Genomic DNA, 9,410 nt, shown 5'->3' with positions numbered 1-9,410 from the left:
GAGAATAATAATAACGTTATTATAAATATTTATGTTTAGCAGGAAAATATAAAATATTGAATAACATTTATGTAATATGACATTAAGTATTAATAAATATAATAAAAACGCGATATGTAATTTTTGTAATAAATATAATCATAGATTATAAAGAAATTAAGTAATTAAATAATAAAAAAATAATAAAATAACTAAATTGAAAAAAATGAGAAATGAAAAGTATTAAAGACAAATAAGATTTCTTTAATTTTGAAGTTTATGTATTTTATGCTTAAGCATCTTATTAATTTTGTTTCCGTGCTATGTATGAAAGCATTTTACGCGCATGCGGCTGCTGCACCTGCATTAATCGGTCATTCACTGCTTGGTCAACTCGCGTCCCACGAGCTTATCTAATCGTTTATCTTCTTCATCCAACCGTATCAATGACAATTATCGACCTGTTAAGAAAATCTCAATGGATCTAAGCAGATAGATGGAACGATGAATCAACGGGACTTCTGAGGCGGCAGATCACCGATGGATGCTAACGTTAAGAGACGGCGGGGCTGGTCGAACGAACGAGGAGGAGTGTCGTCCACGTGGATCAATACTGAAGAGCGTGCAGGCGCCTCCACCTTTTGCGAGAAGCAGTACTCTCGCGTCGCGGACACGCGCCGCACGCTCTCCACTGTCGATCCTTCGTGCAAAGGCCCGAAGGTTGGCACGGGGTCGCCGTCGTTATCCGCCGGCGTTCTCCTTCGTCCTCACCTTGAGGAAGGATGCGAGTCACCTGCCGACCGGGAAAGAAGGATCGTTAGATCTCGTGCGCGACGTGCCTTACCCGCTTCCGCTTGCCTGATGCACTTTTCTCTCATCTTCGTTCCGTGACACATCCGGGTATACACGAGAGGTACTCTTCCATTTGTCCGCTTTCGTATGGAAAAATCTCGTGTGTATTATCTTTGATCTCGCGTCTCACTTTTCTTGTATACTATATTTTTATATTTTATTCCCATCTCTTCTCCCCATCTCTATAGTATAATATGTATTTACTTGCTGTATCGCATTAACAATAAATTTGTTTAGTTTTGATTTAGTTATTTACAAATAAGCTTAAACGTTAAGTTCTTTATTTTACGGCTAGTGATTTAATTTTAGAAAAAGACGAAGAAACAGTTATATTACCGATAATTTCATTCAACAACTTATCAAGTCATTGAGTATAAATGAATTAGATGCAAAAGTTGTTTTTGTCTCATTGCGCTCCACTTCTTTGAGATATTCTTCTTTCTTTTTTAATAATTAATCAATAATAAACAAAAAATTAATCTATTGCACATTTTCTTTATTCATACAAAATATATCTTTATAGTGTATTGCAATTTTATTTGATAATTTTATATAATATTTAAATATGTATTTATTTAATGAACTTTTGAATATTTAATGAATTTTTTATTTTATATATTTAATTCTTTTTGGTTTTTTTTTTATTATATATATTATTGAATTATTAAATATTATTAAATATTAGAAAATTTAATTTAATAATTTTGATTTAAAAAAAATATCTCTTCTTTAATGTACCTTTAGATAATATATATTAGTAAATATTTTTCATGGATCAATTAAAGTAGAAGAGAAAGTAAATATTATCATTATAATTTTACAATAATAGAGGAAATATTATTGCTCTTTGTCATTTTTTTTAAATAGTAGAATTGTTATACTTTCTAGATCTGATATTTTTCATTACTAATTTTCCTCATTATTTGATTCTCTCATTTGCTATCATATAATTTGATTGAATATGAAATCCGTGATCTTTATACTGTCATATTTCAAATAATTTTTATAATATCTGTCGTGCTCTTATCCGATGATACTTCATATCATCATAATCATTTATCAGTATAATCATTATATAATAATATAATCATTTGTTTAGAAATAATCTATTATAATTCAATTTCAAACTTTATCATTACTTGGAGAGAAGCGATAAGATGTATTAAAAATTTTTTCCGAAAAAGGATTTATATTTCTTTTTCTAAAAGCCACGTTTTCCGCGCGTCACATTATTATTAAATTGTCGGACGACACGTGCACAGCATTAACAATACACTTCAAAGAGTATTATAATGAGGCTGAATATTTTTAATATCCCTAATTAAAAAGAGCAAGTGTGCAACAGAAATATTCCTTTGATACTTGAAGTGAGTTTAAGCAAGAAAGTTCTTAAAACTTTATTATATCTTGTTATATAAAATTGCATATAAACTGTCTCAGAAATTGGTTTTTTTTGGATTTAAAAAATTAAATAATTTTAAGAAAAAATTTTGAGATTCTCTTTTGTGAATAAATGAGAAGATTATGTAAAAAATATAATCAAAAAAGATATAATAAAACATTTTTACATATTCAAAATTTAACGTTTCTTCAATTTTACCACATTTTGCTTAATTTTTGCCTTTATATGCTGAAAGTTTTAGAATAAAAATAAAAATAAGATAGAAGAAAAATTCTAGACAAAAATAATACACGGATATATGTATCACGAGCGCTCGTTTGTGAATATAAAAGTATTATAACATCATTAAATACGTACATCTTGACAACTCGACATTATCGACATCCGATTCCATTGTTGTCATTGTGTTAATTTTCGAAAAATTTATCGCGTACATATCTTTGTCGTTGTACTTTAAATTGACGTCTTATTTTACCGATCTGTCACGCAGCCGGACATGAAAATAATTTACCAGGTTGTATTGTGTTCTCTGTCTGTCACGCCGTGTTCCATGAAGCAGCTGTGCACGCGACTTACTAAGAGTGCACTAAACTTTCCCAGTGATAAGTGCCGCTGAACTCGTTACAGACAAGAGATTTTTTTGCTTATCACTTAGTACACGATTTTAAATGCCGTACGTTTTAACTCTTTTGTACGATTTTACTTTGTATTTATTTTACTTTGTATTTATTTTATTTTTTTAATTCTTTTGTTTGTTAAGATTACACGATAATTACGATGTTGACTAAAAGGTAAAAAAATACAAAGGAAAAACAGAGAATGTGTTTAAAATATTCACGTTATATTTTATGAATATTATAAACAAATTTATTTTTGTATCTTCAGAAGCCAATAACTTAAAATTCAATGTTGACAGATTTTCTTCTTCGCAAACAACTGTCACAGACTTCTAACAATACACAAAAAAAAGACTATTCCTAAATCAATATGTATACTCATATGTAAACCAAAATATTGTAATCTTGCTTCAAAGATATTAGTTTTGATTTAATTAATTTGTTTTGATGCAAGTATTTGAACTCAATTCAAGATTTGTTCAATTAAAAATCTTATATCAATACAAATTCAATCAAATCACGACTAAAATCTTTAAAGCAAGATTGCAATATTTTTGCTTATATATGAGTGTATATAGTTAATTCAAAAATAGTCTTTTTTTGTGTATACATGCACGTACAAATATAAATAAAAAAATTATGTGTGTATTTGTAGCATAAATTAAGCTTAATTTCGTATCGACACTTGTCTATAATAAGATTCAAGATATTTAAATGTAATAATGTATCAGTGCTTTAATCGTTCACATCATTCAAATATTACAAGTGTCATTTATAATATTTGTAAAAAGCTTATAGTTTATAATGATGAAAAAGCTTCTGTGATTAATTAATAATAAAAAGAATAAGCAGTTAATTTATATCATTAAGTTTAGTAAAGGATATAGCAAAATTATTGATAACCAGAAGCTATTATCATTTTTATTTGATAGCTTAAGTGCATCAATATTATCTCTGATTTTTTGTCAGCATTAGGATTAGAGTATTGGTAGAATATCTAAGAATCATCTATAAAAGTTTAGTGCATTAAAAAATATATGATATAATTTAAATTATTAAATAAAAATTTCTAAGTAAGTTTATTTACAAAATACAGAATGTCAAAAAAAATTGAGCAAAATTTCTAGGTCAAACCATCTATATTTTCCAATTATCGGGTTACAGCGCAAGCATCTTTAGACAGAAACTGAAGCGAAAGTCATTGTTGTGTTCGGTGACAGGGCGAAGGGCAGTTCGCGTTCGATCGCTCCGCTCGTGGTAGTTACGAGCGATAGGGCGGAGGTAGTGAAGGTTGCATGAATTTGTAACGACGGCTTTTTATAGGCGGTATTTATCCTTGTAATTCGCCATCGCCAGGTCAAGGCGATGCGACGTTAAACTTTGGTGAATCAACGGCTCGCATGTTTAAAGTTACATCTTTTAATTCTATTCAAATCCCTCGTTATTCCCCCAAGAGACCGCTATCGACTTTATTGTAGGAATTAGTTTCAAAATTATTTAACTTTTTATAATTGTAACATTTCTTTTCTTACAAAATTGCTAATTTAGTATTAGATTGAATTAAAGACAATCTCAGATTGAATTATATTTTTTTATTCTAATAAATTTAATTTTAGAGAAGTTTCTCTGCAAAATTGTTTTGAAATGAGAGTAGATGCTGTATAAACACAGCATCTTTATAAATAATTCTACATTTGATTCTCTCTTATATTATATTTCTCCTTTAATCAAGAAAATAATAAGCTTTAAAACAACAAGACATGCTCTCCAAGTTTCCTGATCTTTTCTAACATAAAAAATTTTTGAAATGTCGCGCACAAGAAAATCGTGATAAAATATTTTAATAAGAGAACATTGAAACTTCCGTCATTGATTGAAATCCAGTTGTCGATTTTATTTATCGAGTACGAAGTGTGATGTCTTTCTTTTTTTCTTTCCTATAGTTATGTCAGCTGTTTGATAGAACGTGATCGACTCGGAGGAAAGGAAGTTACAATTAGGGTGCATTCAATACTGCTAGTAAATCAGGAGGTAAGTCCGCACATATCTATATTAAATAAAAAGTAAATATATTAAAGACTGTTTGCAAAAAGTATTTTGAATACTATAGAATGTCGCTAATTAAATCGCGTATATGAAATAAATATGTTTAACAAATTCGATATTGAGCTTATAATTTAAAAAATTTTAATTTTATTTTAAATTTTTTGCAACAGTAAGTCATGAATCGATCAGTGTTGACCTATTTCTATACTTACTGAACAATATATCGATAAATATAGCTTTTTTAACAATAATACAAATGACTCATCTTTTTAAATTCTTTATGAATTAGCTTAATCTGTTTATAATGGGTTAAAAAAATGCTACAGCCACAAGTAGTACGCCATTAGATGGAGTTTTATTTCTCGTGAGTAAAATCATATTTACGAACAATTTATTTCGAATCCATTACATTAATTCATGAAGAATTTAGTAAGATAAACCCCTAAATTTCTAATGATCACCTGTGCTATCTAGGTAAGTATATTATCAGATAATTCTTATAAACTATTAATTTATTAACGGTTTAATCATAATAGTTACCAAAGTAACAGTATTCGAAATATCGCAACAGTTTTTATTATTTTAAACTAGCTTCATGAAAATAATTAGTTAGCCACTAAACAACATTAAAATGTATGTTGCTGTTCTACTTTTAGACCTATTGATTAATACAGTAAAAATTGTACAATTAAATATAAAAAAATATGAGAAAAATAACGACACAATATTAGATCAGAGTGTACTTATTCAAATTGAGTTCAGGCTAGATTCCATGCAGCATTTAAAGTGTATCTTTGAGAATTCAATTGAGAGGGTCTATCATATAATAGAATAGATATGAAATTGTCGCAATCAATTTAATCTATTAGCATTACAAAATTTGCATTACTTTAAACACGTAAGGATGTATAATAAAACAGGTGTGATAATTAGAGTGCAATAATAAATTAATAATAAATTAGTTTAATAATAAAAATATAAAATAATAAATAAATTAGACATTTTCTTTATCTTTTTGAAAATTTTTTAGCGTATTAACTTAAATATGTAAGTAAACTAACAGGTGTGTAACAACTATTTGCTATTAAGCATGTGAATTTATATATTCAAGACAATTATATGTAAAAACAGAATAAATAATTTGTATCGCGATATTTTTTATTTATTATTATGTAGAAAGAGAGAGGAAGGATATATTCATTGATTCATAGATTATTCAAAACGAGAATATTCCTAAATAAATGATGCGTGATATAGAGTTGTTCGTATATTATAAATCACGTTTACCAGTTATCGAAAGATTCCACCGGTTTTAACTGATCGACTTACGTGTCATTATAATGGGGCTGACAGTCGGGCATTATCATCTCGTCACGTGCTTGTACGAGATATACGTTAAATTGAACTCATGTACGTTTGATTTAACGTACGCTGGTCCTGTACTGTCTAATTTACTAGACAACAAGGACGAATCGAGAGATAACGAGGAAAATGATGAGACGTTGGTGACAGGACTATTTACGAGTCTTTAGTGCGTACTGATTGACTCTAAAAAGGCTCACGGTACCTAAACAGACGCTAATTGAGAGCGGTTTAACGCAAGGGGAGCTGTAAAGAATGAAAACTCGCTTCGTGTACGTTGCGTAAGTCATGGTAGATAAATATTTAAGAATTAATTAATTTCCTTTTAATGGAAATTTTATTAGTTAGTCTAATTTTCAATGTGTTTTTAACATATTAAAAAATTTTCCTAAGTTAAGTGCTGATTACGTAGTTAAATCTGGTTTTTGGTTGATCTGGCCTAACAAAACTTTTATTAAGAGGCTTATTGGGAACATATTAAAAATTAAAATTTTAAGACGAGATTAAGTTTCGATTTAACTGTGAAAGTGAATTACTTTTCACGATTTAAAATTCTCTTTAATAAAAATATCTTATATAACATATTATTAAATGTTTTATCAAATAATACAAAAATGCTCTATATTTATAGTTACAGATTTTTTTCCTCATTTTCCGATATGCGCAAACATAACGCCACTAAATGATGCAAATGGTATAATGATGAAAATGCGACTATTTCTTTGGATGAAAACATCAGAAGAAAAATCGCGTATTGTATGTATCTAATAGTTAAAAAGATACGAACGTAACTGCGAAGCACATTGTATACCGCGACAATGCTGCATATGCGAAAGTTTGCATTATTCAGATTCTCTGCTAGACTGCGTGTCGTGTCTCTCATCAAGCATCGCAACAATGATAACAGATCGTTTCTTCAATTGACAGGCATAACTGTCTTCCATAACCTGATAACGAAATTCGTGATAATACGCAATATTATCACGCTTTGAATAACTTTTTTTCACTTTTATCTGGCGTGTGAAAATGTCTGCGCCTTCAAATTAGTATTAACTCGTTGTCTCTGGTTCTTAGCGGATCTCACCGCTGGTCGTCATAAAAATGCGATCACGCTCACGCTGTAGAGATTTAGAGATTTAAAGATTTTGTATTTAAATGAGCGATTGTATAACAATGAGGAAAAAAATTGAATAAACTCTTTTGAAGATAACAAAAAATTCTTCAATCGATTTAATATCGATTTTATCATGATAACATTAATTTAATTTTCTAACAGAGAGCACGTATTATGGAATATTTGGATTTGTTTGACATCGTTGCGGTTTTATATCTTCAATCAGAATTCAATTCTAGGTACCCATATTATCGATTTGCTCGGAATGGATACCAAGTGAAATTATTTTGACTTCTTCAGAAAAAACAATAGAAATCTAGGGAATAACTGAACAATTCCGATCAGAATCCGAGCAGTTCCATAATACGTTCCCAGAGTTGAATTCTGATTGAAGATATAAGAATGCCAAAATGTAATAAAATGAATGAAAAGACTATATTTTTATTATTATATTGAGGATATTTGGAGATTATATTAATTACTATATGTACATATTTAAAAAATCAATGATATAATGAATAAAATGTATTTCTTTCAAGAATTTTTTCTAAGCATTCTTCGTAACAGTTCAATTTTACAGGTAAAAATAATTCAATAGTTAATTACTAGTTAATTAAGCTCATAAATATGTAGCACATACATTTTCTAGATATATAACGCACAGTTAAACAAATTGATTGTACTCTCCTGGGAGTGTGACCATAAATGTAATATATCCAATATTCATTCGCGAAATTAATTAATTGTTTATGATATATGTGCTACTTGTCACTCCACATGCGCTAAAGCGGTAACCAAGATTCTATTGGTATCAGTTGTTTGAACAGTATTATTGCATAGAATTATTTCCTAACAGGCTACGTTTATTCTCAACAATTGGCCATTACATTTGAGCAAAACTCCTATTAGAGTTTCAATAGACTCGCAAATAAAGGAAGTAATATTGATTTTATTACATTCCTAATTAAATAATTAAATAATTATTGTGCAAAATTATTTTAGTGTCTTAAAAATTTTCATTATAACAAAATAGATATGCAATACTAATACTAACAAAATTAATACTTATTATTATTAATTATAAATAAGATAAAATTAAAAGATTGATATATTATCGACAAATATACGACGAAACAAAGAATTTATAAACAAGTTGAAAACAACAAGCACATAGCATGTTTCTAATGCGACACATTATAGCATGCAAATCTCTCCCTTCTTCGGAACTAATCATAAATGCCACTGCTGTGCCCACGTGTATGCTTGTACAAGGCAATCCCGTATTCGCATCTGTACGTCAAACCTATTATTGCAAAAGTGTATTATAATGATTTCCAATGGAGTAACACTAGCTATCTATAAATAATTCGTGTAATCAAAGACGTATATTTAGTGTATTTAGTTATGTGCGCACGCACGCGCGCAATAATGTAAATTGATGAGTATATCGACATACGATGGACGATTTGATTATACTTTAAATCACGATCATTTTTGCGCACAAATTACTTCTTAAATAAGAAAACATTATCACTTTTATCATGTAATTATCATATTATTCGCTCAATCACATAGATAGATTTTTTTTACAAATGCCAATATATTAAATTATATATATTGAATTACTTTATCTCTTATCATCTCGCTATATTATTATTTTTTCAAGATTTTTATTTATGTTTGATAAATTGTGCGTATGTGTGTGTCTCTCCAAATTACCATGTATAATACTAATAATTTCAAAATTATGTAAACGTTTTTATAATAATATAAAAACTTAGTAAATGTAAAATAAATACGAAAGCCGAAGAGTTATCAACAGCCATTGTTCAATCAAATAGATCCGTCTTATATGGAAAGCCAGAATTAAGCTTCGTGTGTTACAATGATCGAAATGTTTACATACCGTGAAACAATATTATTCACTTTACGTTGTTTAATTTCAAAGCGATGGTAATTGAATAGGATCATTAAGAATTTGACAAAAAAAAATCTTTTTAAATATCACGTATATATTCCATTGAGCTTTTTATTTATT

At 28.7% G+C, this 9,410-nt stretch overlaps 1 protein-coding gene across 1 annotated transcript in view; it reads left to right on the top strand.

The window, feature by feature from the left end:
* The first annotated feature begins 649 nt into the window (after nt 1-649).
* Nucleotides 650-9,410, top strand: part of LOC108753696 (sodium bicarbonate cotransporter 3) — a 57,058-nt gene continuing 48,297 nt past the window's right edge. Inside the window, exons 1-2 of the mRNA XM_018495538.1 lie at nt 650-892; nt 4,794-4,881. The gene's annotated coding sequence lies outside the window, so the exon portion shown is untranslated. The remainder of the gene's footprint in view (nt 893-4,793; nt 4,882-9,410) is intronic.

Source organism: Trachymyrmex septentrionalis, unplaced genomic scaffold (assembly GCF_001594115.1).
Source record: "Trachymyrmex septentrionalis isolate Tsep2-gDNA-1 unplaced genomic scaffold, Tsep1.0 scaffold70, whole genome shotgun sequence".
Lineage (NCBI taxonomy): Eukaryota > Metazoa > Arthropoda > Insecta > Hymenoptera > Formicidae > Trachymyrmex > Trachymyrmex septentrionalis.
The sequence above is the reverse complement of the archived record's forward strand: the minus strand, read 5'-3'. Positions and strand labels throughout refer to the sequence as shown.